The 14,466-nt window shown below is 42.1% G+C and overlaps 1 pseudogene across 1 annotated transcript; it reads right to left on the bottom strand.

Annotated features, from left to right (window-relative positions):
• Window positions 1-8,882: 8,882 nt before the first annotated feature.
• On the bottom strand, window positions 8,883-14,150 carry LOC307190686 (lysine-specific demethylase 4D-like; annotated as a pseudogene). The gene is made up of 2 exons (XR_013831761.1): window positions 13,518-14,150; window positions 8,883-10,269 (listed from the first exon to the last, which is right to left on the bottom strand). The product of XR_013831761.1 is annotated as a lysine-specific demethylase 4D-like (transcript).
• Between the last annotated feature and the right edge of the window lie 316 nt (window positions 14,151-14,466).

Raw genomic sequence — 14,466 nt, 5'->3', positions numbered from 1 at the left:
CTTTGATAAGCATAACTATCTCTGCCATTACTCCCCCACCCTCTTCGGCAAATTCTACTTTTTCCCCAGACCCCTGTCAGTGACCAACACGCACATAACACAGAACATTTGCACATCCCACAGCCAGGCTGATTTTGTCTACTTTAGTTCCTTTTACTTTATAGTACAAACAAGAAAGCTTCTTTTTGTTTGCTGCTTTCCAAAGGGAAGTTATATGATGATATTGAGTTTACTTTTGCAAATTACAAATGTCCTCACCCCAAGATTCTAGAACACAGTACGTCATGGGAGTACCTTGACCTAATTAAAGTTTTTACTGACAGCTCATTCTAGGGGAAGCCTGTCTTTCCCAGCATCTTTATGAGCGATAATTCGCTGTCTCCATTTGGTCATCTCTGGTCCCTTTTCTTTGCCACCGACTCTCTTCTCCTGGGGACGAGGTTTCTAACCAGATCCTCTTAGGCCTCTGCACTCACACCCATGCCAATCCAACATGTGTCAATAGCTGTCAGCAAAGACCTGAAGGGGAAGAATAATGGCTGATGTGGAATAAAATGACATTCTACTTGGATTTCAGTGGTTTGGTTGATTCTTTTCCAAGCTGTTTGAAGACATGAGTCAAACTAGACTCTTCTCCAGCCCTGCAGTCCTCACCACCTCTTCTCTCAAACCCAGTTTTTAATCCCTTCATCCCCGCCAATCCATTCTGCAGCTGGAGTGACTTCCTAAAATAAATCTGATGACATCATCCTACTCTTACAGCCCGTCAATCGCTCTCCGTGTGCCTTAGGATGAAACCCTGCTACCTACCTGACCCCCAACACCACTGAGATCTGATCCCTTCCTCTTGGGCCTCACCTCTGGCCTGTGCCACCTGGCCGTCTTTGCTCTGAGCAGTACTATTCAAATTCTTGCAGTTTCTACCACAGACAGTGCTCTCTCTTGTCCTGAGACTTTACATCATAAAATACTTCCGTAGGCCTGGAATTCTCACCTTGTATTCCCATCCCTTCAACTCTTTCATTTACTTTTTTCCTTTTTTTTTTTTTTTAAACACAATGCAGCCAAACATTAGGTCCTCAACTCATCCATCTTCCTAACAAGCATGTCCTCACTCACCCCTTGCCCTCCTCCTGCCCTACGTGATGTTAAGGGCCCTTTCTGATTGTGCCTTTTTTTTTTTTTTTTTTTTTTTGCAGCTTGTGGGACCTTAGTTCCATGACCAGGGATCGAACCCAGGCCCCTACCTTAGAAGCACAGAGTCCTAATCACGGGACCACCAGGGAACTCCCTGATTGTGTTTATTAATCCCAGTATTTCCCCTGTATCTAATTGCTACCTTCCCCCTCATATATATACATAGTGCCTGTTATACAGTAAGTATTCAATACAGGGATTAAATAAATGAGTAAAAGAAAGGGAGAAAAACCCTTCCATGAAATTTCACTTGGAGTCTCTTGGCTCTAGTCCATTCATTCATTTTCAAAATGTTTTGAAAACATCTACCATGAGCACCGGCTAGATGCCGAGTATCCAGGGAGGAACGAGCTTAGACTTGGTCCCTGCTCTCAGGCCAGCACCTCGCAGGGCTCCATGGGTAACCAGAAAAGAAAGCAGAAGTTAACTGATGCTCTGCCTGAGACAGGGAAAGGCAACGCTGGGGAACTTTCACGCCACCAGTGAGTTCTGTAACGTAGACTTCAGGCTGTGTCACCTCTAGCCCAGGGCAAGACAGATACAGAACTTGGTACCTCAGAACCTGAAGTAGGTAGGGAAGACAGACAGACAGACAGACAAGGGGTTCCGATACAGTGTGAGAAGTGCTCTTTAAGAGAGCTATGTGCTATGAGGGCAGAGAAAGGTCGCTGAAGCTAATCTCGGGAGAAGTAGCTCTGAAAAAACAGTAGCAATGGTGTAAAATCATACTTAATGATGAGATATGTTGAAACTGTGGCTTCTAAACAAAAATAATGATTAAATTTCTAGGTTCCTGAAGCTACTTCTTTGTCACTCCTCTCTGTTGATTGTCAAACTCTTGTATGAAATTGACAGGTAGTGAGGAAATTAACCACATTTGCATTATGAGGAGAGGCAAGGAGGCTGAGGAGTAGGTGCTATTTGGGTGAGGATGCCTGATTCATTTTCCTCATCATGACTAAACCTAAGAAAGGACACCAAGCTCAACCCTCAAGTGAGAAGCAGAAGGCATCAGAGTCAAAAGGGGTGGTTGACACCCAAGCCAACAGGAGGCTGAATCACGCTCTCCTGAAACTGTGGGGAGAAGTGTCTTCTTTCTGGCAAAGCTAAACCTTGGATGATGTCTAGAAGTAATACTAGACAACCTCAGTCCTCACAGAAGCAGCCATGTGTCCACATGCACACTCACCCCATGAGCTTGCACTAAAATGGACATATGGTCCATAGAACTCCTGAGCACTTCCGGATTGCTCAGATTTTGGATATAGATCCAGATGTTAGGGGACAACTGCAGACAGGAATAACTTTGAGTCTCCTCATGCAGAGAAATATTTAAAATAACTTTTGTGAAACTTTCTTTTTTCGGCTTTCCTTATCTGCAGGGAGAACAGTGTAGTGGTTATGAGCTGGGCCCTGGAGTTAGACTGTCTGGGTGCAAATGCAGTGTGCTCCTGGGCATATTGTGGAACCTCTCTATGCCTCAGTTTCCTCATCTACAAACTCAGGATAGTGATAGAACCTACCTCCTACAGTTGTTTTAAGACAACATGCATCAATATACCATGTTTCATTAATTCTAAGCCATGCATTTTTCACATTTTAACATGTCTGAAATTGAGGTGCAATTTACAGTCAATAGCATAGCAGAGTTTAGTTGCCTCAGTGGTAGGAAAAATAATAGTGTAGCTTATAATCAGTGGCATCTTAGACGTGATAAAATTCAGGATACAAAGAGCTCAGAAAAATACATAAACAGTACTAAATGAATATTTAATAGATGATAGAGATATAAAATATATATAGCTCTTCTAACTTCATCAGAGCCAAAATATATAGCTCATTTTTAAACCAATGTCCAAGATAGCAATGGCAAATGATAGCATGACTGACCCATTTCCCAGGAAAGAGAGAAGCTGCTCTTAATACTTGGCCTGGAGTTGGTGGCAGCATCTGGTACCCATCCCTTTATCTTAGCCAAGATCTCAGAAAGGTGATATAACTGAGACCCACTTAGATGTGGATACCTTGGACAGGTAGAAGTTTGATGTCTCTTTAGGTCAACATTCTTTACCATAAAGTAGGGGGATTGAGTACCATTTTCTTTTCACAGTTCTGGAGGCAGGAAGTCCAAGACTAGGGTGCCAGCATGGTCAAGTTCTTGGTGGGGGTTCTCTTCCTGGTTTACAGACAGCCACCTTCTTGCTGCATCCTCACATGCTGAAGAGGATAATCATCTCTCTTTTTAGAAGGGCATTAATCTCATTCATGAGGGCTCCACCCTCATGATCTAATTACTTCCCAATGGCCCCACCTGCAAATCCCTAACTGGAGATTAAGGTGTCAACATATGAATTTTAGGAGGACACAATCGGTCCATAGCAAGGGGGGAGATCTTGGGAAAACGGAATGGAACACAGGAAATGGAATTGCAATGACCAGGCTCCCTAAAGGAGCCAACGAATGTCAATGTCATGAGTGGAGGAAGGGAGGGATTTGACAGTAAGCCACACTCACCTCCTAGAGTGAAGCAGCCAGTGGGAGCATTCAAAGCCAGTCCCATCCCCCTGCACACCTGGTGAGAAAGGAATGCCCGGAGCAGCCATCACTCTCCCAAAAGGTGACCTGTGCCCATTTGTCAGGTACGACTGAGAAGAGTAAACAAGAGAGCTGCCATGAGCCCGAGAACAGACTGAAACAGCTCTGAGAGCCCCAAGAGGCTTTGGCCCTGAACTTGAGGCTGACTGTTCCCAGTAAAAGATACCTTTCTTCAGAGGCTCTAAAACCAGCAGTTTGGGGGAGAGCCTGGCTATGGTTACGGTAGCTGGGAAGAAGCTGTGGCGTGGTGAAACTGCCTAACTGCCTGTCTGTCTCCAAGCAGATCATAAACGTCATACTATGTTTCCTTAGCACGTAGGACTAGCCTGGCACGGTGAGGGTGCTTAATATTTGTGGAGTCAATGAATGAAGGTCTCATATTGGAATAAGAGAAGCAGAGTTTATTCTCTGGCTCTGTAAGTTATTTCAAACACCAGCTTAGAACTGGATATCTTATTTTAAAAAACAATTAACACGAAAGCAATTATGCTGTAATAGGAATTATTTATTTATTTTAGGTGTTTCTTATGATACTAGCTCTTTTTTTCATTTCTATTGGTGGTTTCAAGTCATTCACTCAATTGACAATATTCATTGAGTCCTCACTAAACAGAGAAAGCCAAGAAAGATAATTATCAACTGTTTTAAGCTGCTTCAATCCATGAGCTAAACCATAGGGTAATAAAGTACTCAGGGTCCTAGAGGGTCGTGTGTAAGTACAGTCAAGGTGATATACCACAAGCGAGCTGAGGTTAGGTCACCTGGTTACTAAGGAGTTTCTCAGGAAAAAGAAACTTATGCAATAGACCCTTGACATTCCCAGGGAATGGATCCTGAGCTCTTTCTTTGCAAATTCTTAATCCTAGCTCTTTCCTAAAAATTATCCGTCTCTGGCACCAGGATTTCCCATGCATAGCCTCAAATTCTAAATCTATACGCTGTTCAACTCTCACACCTGATCTCTCACCTGGTAGCTGTTTATCCAGAAGATTTCTCCTGAAGTCTCCTGAGGAGATGCCTTCACTGCCCTCCACATTATGTGAATATGGGCCTCAGCACAATTCCAAAATACTGACTGCATTGATTTGCTGCTGCTCATACATAGCTGAGATGGCTGTTGTTAACTTAGTGAATGTCAGTGATCTGCTGGCTCTGTTAAAGTCCCACCTAATGCAACACAAGTCAGAAACGTGACATGTCAGCTGGTACTGCAGGAAACGAGAACATACAGACATTCTGCTCTCAGGATTTGCATCTGGTAGGAACGATAGAGCCATTTCCAGGGATGGCTGTGAATTATCTGTGCTTTCAAAGACTCTGTGACCCCCAAATTTCTCCATCCCCAGGTCACCTAAAACACCAATGGCCCCAATCACTCAGTGGGAGGAGTTTGCATTCACTGAGTTATGACATTTTATGCCTTTCCCCTGCCACAGCTCCTGCCTCCTCTCTCCTGCTCCCAAGCCACTTTGCTAATCTGTGAGCCCCTTAAGGGTGCCCCCACCGCAGGTATTTGCATGTGTTGTCCCTCTGCCTAGGGTGATGCTCTGGATCCCTTCTCCACAGCGCACATTCGAAGACCACACTCCCAAGAGGCTACCCTCTCCGACACAGCAGTCCTGTCACTCTCTAACCCCTTACTCTGCTTTATTTTTTCTCCTAGCCCTTGTGACTGCTTGACTTGTTATGTCTCTCTTTATAATGAGAATATAAGCTCCAGGAGAACTGAAACTTTGCCTTTTTCACTGTTGTGTCCCCAATTCCACAAACAGTGCCTGGTACACGGTAAGTGCTTAGCAAACATGTGCTGAATGAATGAATTAATTAATAAGAGAGTGAGTGAACAGGCACTGAAATATATAGACACCATGTGAAGCTTTTGAGAAAAGGCTCTCTGAGAGATGGGACAAAGAAAAGATGCTCTCTGAGGTCTACAGGACTGGACGTAGCTCTTTGTTAGGTAGAGGGGCCTGAACATTTAGGGCACGAGGATAATGGATGCCAGGATCCTAGAAATATCCAGAAACCCGGCCACACAAATGTTGCATTTTCATTGAGTGGCACCTCCAACATGTTACCCATGCCCAACAGGGCTCAGTTCTGCCCTTCCTCTGTCCTCCCTGAAACTGCTTATTCCCCTAACACCCACCACTTGCTGAGGAACCGTGAGAAGGGTCTCACTATTACCCTGTAATCACTGCAGGTCAATGACAAGGAGCTTGGGAGCCATTTCAGTTTGAGCGGTTGGTAAGCAGAGCAGGATGGGCAAGTGCTGCTCCTCACCAGGATCTCTTCAACTCACATCAGTGTCCATTCCACTTATCTCGGTAGCCAATTCCTACCAACTGTTTGTGCTTTCCTATTTAAAGTGATGAAAGGTAACACAAACATTGGGGGGAAAAGCAACTTCAAGACCCATATATGGTCACAATCTAACAACATAAATATCATGGTGAAGTTATTTCCAAATATCTGGAAAGGAACCCTTACACACACGGAAACTGAATTGGTGTAATGGTTAATCTCTACAAATAATTCATTGTGGCCAGGTAGTCAGACAGATCCATAACTGACCCTTTATACAAATCTTAGAGGAGCCCCAAGACCCGAACTCCAACCTCTACGAGTTATGTTTAAGTACAGGTTCTAATGTCCATCTTACAACTTTGGGCTTCTAAGTAATAATGATAATAGGTAATATTTATTTAGCACAAATTATGTTTGCACTGATCTGAACTTGTTATGTGCAAATCTAACAGAGGTGCAATGTGGCTAAGAGCTCATTTTGCCTTAACTGGCAAGTGGAGAGCCATCAAAACCTGATTTGTTGAAAGACTACTAAACAAGCTGGGGTAGGAGTCTGAATAAAGGCTGGGTCCTCTGGCTCTTGACTGATTGTGAAATCTTTACCTTGCCTTTGTAACACTGCAACAAGGACAAATACGACAAGGAGTGGAATTTGTAAATGGGTATGCGTGACGTTTTGTGCAAACATGCAGTAGATGATGAGGAAAAAAAAAACAAAAAAGCACATCAGTTTTCTACCGGTAAAAATAATTAGCAGGGCTTCCCTGGTGGCGCACTGGTTGAGAGTCCGCCTGCCGATGCAGGGGACACAGGTTCGAGCCCCAGTCCAGGAAGATCCCACATGCCGCAGAGTGGCTGGGCCCGTGAGCCATGGCCGCTGAGCCTGCGCGTCCAGAGCCTGTGCTCCGCAACGGGAGAGGCCACAGCAGTGAGAGGCCCGCGTACCGCAAAAAAAAAAAAAAAAAAAATTGGCAGTTTCTTACAAAACTAAATATAGTCTCACCACACAATCCAGCAGTCGCACTCTTTGCTATTTCCTCAGATGAGCTGAAAACTTACAACCACACCAAAACTTGCACACAAATGTTTACAGTAGTTGTATTCATAATTGCAGAAAAAATTGGAAGCAACCAAGATGTCCCTCAGCACGTGAGTGGATAAATAAAGGGTCATACATCATACAGTGGAATATTATTCACCAATACAAGGAAATGAGCTATAAAACCACTAAACATGGAGGAAACTTAAAGGCATATTATTACGTGAAAGAAGTCATCTGGAAAAGACAAAACTATGGAAGCAGGAAAATGATAAGTGGTTGTCGGCGGGGGGAGGGGGGATGATTAGGCAGAGCACAGAGGATTTTTAGGCAATGACTCTATTCTGTATGGTATTATAAGTGTAGATACATGTCATTATACATTGGTCAAATCCATAGACTGTACAACGCCAAGAGTGAATAAATTAAACTAAGGACTCTGGGTGATAATGAGGTGTCAGTGCAGGTTCTTCGATTGTAACAAATGTTCCTTTCTGGTGTGGATGCTGGTGGAGGAGCATGGGACCGAGTATGTTGGAATCCCCTGTATTTTCCACTTAATTTTGTTGCGAAGTACTCTGCAAAAATGAAGTTTATTAATTAAAAGAAAAGTAACGTGTAAGCCTGGGGGTGTGGTGAGGAACACAACAGTAGAACTGAGCATCACAGAAAGAATACGGGCGGATGTCCTAGGCATTGGGCTGACCCTAGAGGCCAGGAGAGTGTACAGATGCACATGAAATTAAATGAGCACCTCTTACACGCCTGTCATATTTACATCCCCAGTATCTTCACAAAATTCTCGCACTGTAATTCTGGCTCAGAGAAAATCAATGATTCTTTGGCTGAAGGTCCCATGACTAGACAGTAGCAAAGCGCAGTTTGAATGCCATTTCTGCTGACTCTAAGTCCAGTTCTCCCTCTAAGTAACTGCTGGAAAGCTCAAAGCAGTGACTACGGAAAAGTTTGCTTTACGAAGGACATCACGCTTCAGATTCAACTTTGTACATATGCATACAGAGTGGGTCCATGGATGGACTGAGTTTGTGGCTGGAGGGACAACACAAAACCACATCAACAGCATCACATTTATTTACTTCACCATTAAAAGAAAAATAAGAGGCTGCAGGGGAGGTGATAGGGAAGGAGAACTGAATAGAGAATTGTTATTACTATCCAGAATAATAGCCTTTCTGCAATTTCCCATACCAAGGACAAAACTTCATAATGGACAGAGTCAGCTTCCCCTAGGGGTCACCCTCTCTGCCATGATGAGGAAGGAAAGCTTCTGCAGCTCTGGAGAGGGGCCAGGGAAGGTGGCCTCACAGTCTGGTGACAATGCAGACCTCCCCAAGTCTCCTTTCTTTTCTACAGTGCATGCCAGGGACACGGCCCATCTTCCTCACCTCTTCATGCCCACACTCATCTTATTGTTCCATCTCCAAGCCTGGCTGGAAAGGAAGATAAAGCCTCTCCACCTTCCTATTTCCGTGCTGCTCCAAGAAAACAAAGTCTCCATTCCATATTGCTTCAGGAAACAGAAGACACACACACACACACACACACACACACACACACACACACACACACACACACACACACACACACACACACACACACAATTTCAGTACCTTACAGGGCTCTTGTCTTAATGTTACTATTCTAACATCCAACTCCCTTCGCAGCTGGTAATTATAGGTCCCTTTTAGAGTCCCCACCCAACCACCTATTTTTAATATCCTAAGGATGCTCACCTGAAATCTCCCTTATTCTGATGAAGATCTTTCCAAAGGTCATGCAGAGCCCTATTCCCAGGCCACTTTGCCATAATCGATCCAGCACTGGGTGGCAAAATTGATGGCTTCCGCGCAGTTGTAGCCAGAGTGGTAGCCATAGGGAAACGTCACTATGAAATCTCCAGCCTCCTGAGTGACCCGACCGAAGGGGATGCCGTTGTCCTTGAGGACCTTGGGCGAGAAGAGAGCCACCTTGTGCCGCTGGAAGGCCTCACAGCCCCGCGAGCTGCCCGGGAAAAGCTCCCTGGCCAGGTGTTCCAGGCACCGGCCGTACTCCGGGGGCACCGCGTACCAAGTCTTGGGCTCCCCGAACTGCAGGTAGTTGATGCTGTAAAGGTCCATGTCCTCCGTGTTCCAGGCGAAGGCGGTCTTCCACATGCCGAAGTACAGGCAGGGGGTGTTGACGCCTTCATGAGCACTCCGCACTCCTGTTCCAGCAGGTCCTGAATGGTTCCCAGGTGTCCAAGGTTCCACTGCTTCGTGTTTTCATCGAATAAGGAGCCACTGACGTCCGCACCGTATACTGGTGAATCATAGGGGCGCGTTTTCCAATATTTTCGCTCCAGATCCTGAAAATCAGAGTAGAATGGAGTCTGGTGTCTTTCACTGTTTGTTAAGCGGCGATACTCGCTCACAGTCATGGCTTTCTTCCTTTTGTGGTGCTGAGTAAACACACCTGCCTGCCCAGTGGTCACCTGCTGGAGGGGAACGGCTATTAAGATGTCATCGGTATCATCGTACGTCTGTCTGGCTTTCCATCCTTTCGGTGGAATTACCTTGGCTAGGCCAGCTCGGTGTGCACCTTGCCACTCCATGTAAACAATATATTTGCTGAAATCTTCAAATTCTTCCATGGTTGGGTGGACGATCGTAATCTTACAACTTGGGTTCTGGCTCCCAAAGTGCTTAGACTGCATGGCGGCAACAGAATAAGCAACGGACTGCCAGCTTCTTAGGTATGCTTTGGATACCTGAGAATGCTGGGGAGTAACCTCTTCCCTATACTTCCTTTATTTTTAAAGAAGTTTTGATAGAGCTGAGAGGCAGGAACTCAGACTTGAACTTTTAAACAAACGAGGTGGTGTCTTCTCCAGGCTTGTCAATCCACCAGAAGGATTCCACTCTTGTCAGCATTTTGGAGCCAAAGGAAATCCAGTATTTCCCAGAGGAGACGGCTCTCTGAGCCAAGTCCTGCCTCAGCCTGCAGCTCTGTGAGTTTCCTCTGTTGGGGGTATAAGTGCCTGAGACCTCTCCAGACTCCCACGCTTGAGTCCATGGGTGGCTTCTCACCTCACTGTAGCAGAAAGTCTCTTCATGGAAATTTCCAAGCCAAGCCTAAAGAAAGTACAAAATATTGAAAATAAGTGGATGACAAAACAAACTGATTTAACATCAAGTAAAAGAAAATTGTATAGCAATCTTAATTTCAAAGTTTGAATTTAAGGGCAAAAAGTACACTCTTTTGGTAGGCATGTAAACTGGCGCAGCTATGGTGCATACTATGGAAAACAGTATGGAGGTTCCTCAAAAAATGTAAATAGAACCACCATATGATGCTGCACTCTCACTTCTGGTTATATAGCTAAAGGAAATAAAAACAGAATATCAAGGAGATATCTGCCCTCCCACATTCACAATGGATAAGATATGGAAACAACCAACATGTCCAGCGATGGCTGAATGGATACAGAAGATGTGGTACATAGATACAATGGAATACTACTCAGCCATAAAAAGAATGAAATTTTGTCATTTGCAACAATATGGATGGTCTTGGAGGCTATTATGTCCAGTAAAATAAGACAGAGAAAGACAAATATGGCATGGTATCACTTATATGTGGAATGTTAAAAAAAAAAAAAGAGTAAAACTTACAGAACAAGAGTAGAAAAGTGGTTGCGGGGGAGGGCAGGGAAGGGAGGGTAAAAGGGTACACAGTGAATAAAGTCTCAGGAGCTAATGTTAACCATGGTGATTATAGTTGATAACAATGTGATGTATAGTTGAAATTTTCCAGAGGAGTAGGATGTAAATGTTCTTACCAAAAAAGGTAAATATATGAAGGAAATGTGTTAATTAACTAGATGGGGGGAATCCTTTCACAATGTATAGCAAATTACCACAAAGGTGACTGAATATTTTACAATTTTAAAAGTCAATTATACAGCAATAAAGCTGAAATTTAAAAATAAAGAATTAGGACAAATCATAAGACAGAAAAAGAGGAATTAAAACTTAACTGAACAGTAAGGACATTAAGCAAGCTTGAAAAGAAAGGAGTTAGCACTCAACTCAAGAAATTGGATGGCTTAACCCAAAAGATAAATTAGGGAAAGGAAAACAATGAAATAAACTGAAACAATTACAAAAGAAAACATAACACCCAATAGAAATGATGACTGAAACCAAAATGCAATTTGTAGACCATGAAAAGTGTAAAACCATAAGCAGAAAAGTACAAGCATATCACGTTATAATAAAACAGGGGACGCAGATAAAAATCTACCATTATAGAAAGAGTGCCTATGTAAACAAAAGCAGGAAAAATGTACAGAACACAAATATACACATCCTTAACAAGCATTATCCTTAATGTGTAAATACCTGAAACATTCTCATTAAAATCTAATCATTAATTTGCATTGATAGACAAATTATTAGAAATATAGGGTTCACTCAGAATGGGAGAAAATATTTGCAAATGAAGCAACTGACAAAGGATTAATCTCCAAAATTTACAAGCAGCTCATGCAGCTCAACATGATAAAAACAAACAACCCACTCCAAAAATGGGCAGAAGACCTAAATAGACATTTCTCCAAAGAAGATATACAGATTGCCAGCAGACACATGAAAGAATGCTCAACATCGTTTATCATTAGAGAAATGCAAATCAAAGCTACACTGAGATATCATCTCACACCGGTCAGAATGGCCATCATCAAAAACTCTACAAACAATAAATGCTGGAGAGGGTGTGGAGAAAACGGAACCCTCTTGCACTGTTGGTGGGAATGTAAATTGATACAGCCACTAAGGAGAACAGTATGGACGTTCCTTAAAAAACTACAATTAGAACTATCATACGACCCAGCAATCCCACTATTAGGCATATACCCTGAGAAAACCATAATTCAAAAAGAGTCATGTACCAAAATGTTCATTGCATCTCTATTTACAATAGCCAGGACATGGAAGCAACCAAAGTGTCCATCAACAGGATGAATGGATAAAGCAGATGGAATATTACTCAGCCATAGAAAGGAACGAAACTGAGTTATTTGTAGTGAGGTGCATGGACCTAGAGCCTGTCATATAGAGGGAAGTAAGTCAGAAAGAGAAATACAAATACCGTATGCTAACACATATATACGGAATCTAAAAAAAAAAAATTGTCATGAAGAACCTAGGGGCAAGATGGGAATAAAGATGCAGACCTACCAGAGAATGGACTTGAGGATATGGGAGGGGGAAGGGTAACCTGGGACAAAGTGAGAGAGTGGCATGGACATACATATGCTACCAAACGTAAAATAGATAGCTAGTGGGCAGCAGCCACATAGCACAGGGAGATCAGCTCAGTGCTTTGTGACCACCTAGAGGGGCAGGATAGGGAGGGTGGGAGGGAGGCAGTTGCAAGAGGGAATAGATATGGGCAGATATGTATAACTGATTCACTTTGTTATAAAGCAGAAACTAACACACCATTCTAAAGCAATTATACTCCAAGAAAGATGTTAAAAAAAAAAAAAGAAATATAGCGTTCAACCAAGTTTCTAGAAACTGATTAGCAAACAAAATCTATAGATCCCATACACCAGGTAACAATCAATTATAAAGTGAAAGAGTAAAAAGGTTTTAATCCCTTTAATAACAGAAATACATGGCCCCAATGAAGAAATCTAAAAATGATATGCATGCAATGCTTGTACTTTAAATGCATAAATAAATGTGAATTTTACCAGGGAAAAAAAGTTGCTTTCTGGTATAAAATGTCATCCTTTTCATCTTTATGCTTTAAAGGAAAAAAAATAAAAGGCCAAAAAAGTGCCTGCCTTCTGCCAGTCTAAAATCTTAATCCCAAATGACGATACACAAGACCCAGAAAATGGTTTCCTTGAAGGATTCAGCCTCTGAATGAAACAGGCTGTGCTCAAAGTCTGGCTATATATGTCCCACACCAATTTCAATTCAATCAGTACCACCCCAAATCTAATACCCTCATAACCAATCAAAATCTCTAATTTGATCCCACATATTTTTCAAGTCCCTTCCAATTGACACACTCCTTACCCAGTTCTAGAAACCCTCTCATTCCCATTAGATCGCAGTGCACTAAATGAGGTGCTTTTTCCTGAAAATCTTTGTGATTTTTACCAAGAAAATATTAAGAAAAAAATTAACTTCACAAGTTGGAAAATAGTTTAAAAATAAAAACTCAAGGAAAGGATATCCCAATGTATAGTACCCTCTCTCTCGCTCTCTTTCTATATATGCATAAATAGTGTCATTTTTTAAAAACTTCTGGTAGGAAAATAACTCTTTTGCTCATAAGCACAAATTACAGAAATAAAGTGACCTACTTTCTACCAACAAAATCCTGATTCCAGTTGGAGATATTCAAGGACCCAGAGAGAGAGAGACAGTGTTCTCTGGGCAGCTGGCCTCCAAATGCAGACCCATGTCCTGATGGCTCTGGCTTTCTACCTGGGCAAAGGTATAATTTGATCAGCACCAGTCAACGGTAATTACTCTCATTGGTCAACCCACTCTGTCTGCGCCCCTTTGATTTTTTAAACCAGTCTTACTCGAACTAAGAGGTTGAAAATAAAAGGAGTGGGAAAGTCAAACCAAGCAATTATTAAACAAAAGAAACCTGGTCTAGCAGCAATTAATATCGAATGTATTTATAAGGTAAAAGAAGGGCAGCTTATAGTTATGAAAAAGAAAAACTCGTGGGAAAGATTACAATGATGCACTTTATGCCCCTAGACACATAGCACTGAGACACAGAACACAAAGACTGAGAATTATAAGGTAAAACTGACATATCTGCAATCATGGTGTGAGGTTTTTTTTCAAACACCGTTCTTCCAGAAACTGATACATGAGGAGAGAAGAAAATTAATAATGTTATAAAAGTATAAACAATAAAGTTAACAACTTTGATTATATTTCCTGCAGCAACCACATAGCAAAATGCTTTTCAACACATATAAAACATTTATAAAAATTTACCGCTGTTAAGACCACATAATAAATCTCAATAAAAATTCCACAGAATCTACGTATCGAGTACCCTCTTGATCAATCTTTTATTTCAATCATGAAATAAAATTGAAAGTCAATAATGAAAAAAGGGAACACCACCATATTTATTTAAAAATGAATATCCACATAACATCTACAACAATATCCATATAATAGCTAAAAATCTATTGATTTTTCTGTTGTTTGCAAGTAGTTAGTAAAAACTAAACCAAAATACCTCAGAATTATTTGAAAGAAAAAAAAGATAAAAATGACAAAACA

The sequence above is a fragment of the Stenella coeruleoalba genome, assembly GCF_951394435.1.
Source record: "Stenella coeruleoalba genome assembly, chromosome: 8".
Taxonomy (NCBI): Eukaryota; Metazoa; Chordata; class Mammalia; order Artiodactyla; family Delphinidae; genus Stenella; species Stenella coeruleoalba.
This window is presented reverse-complemented; position numbering and strand designations above follow the sequence as displayed.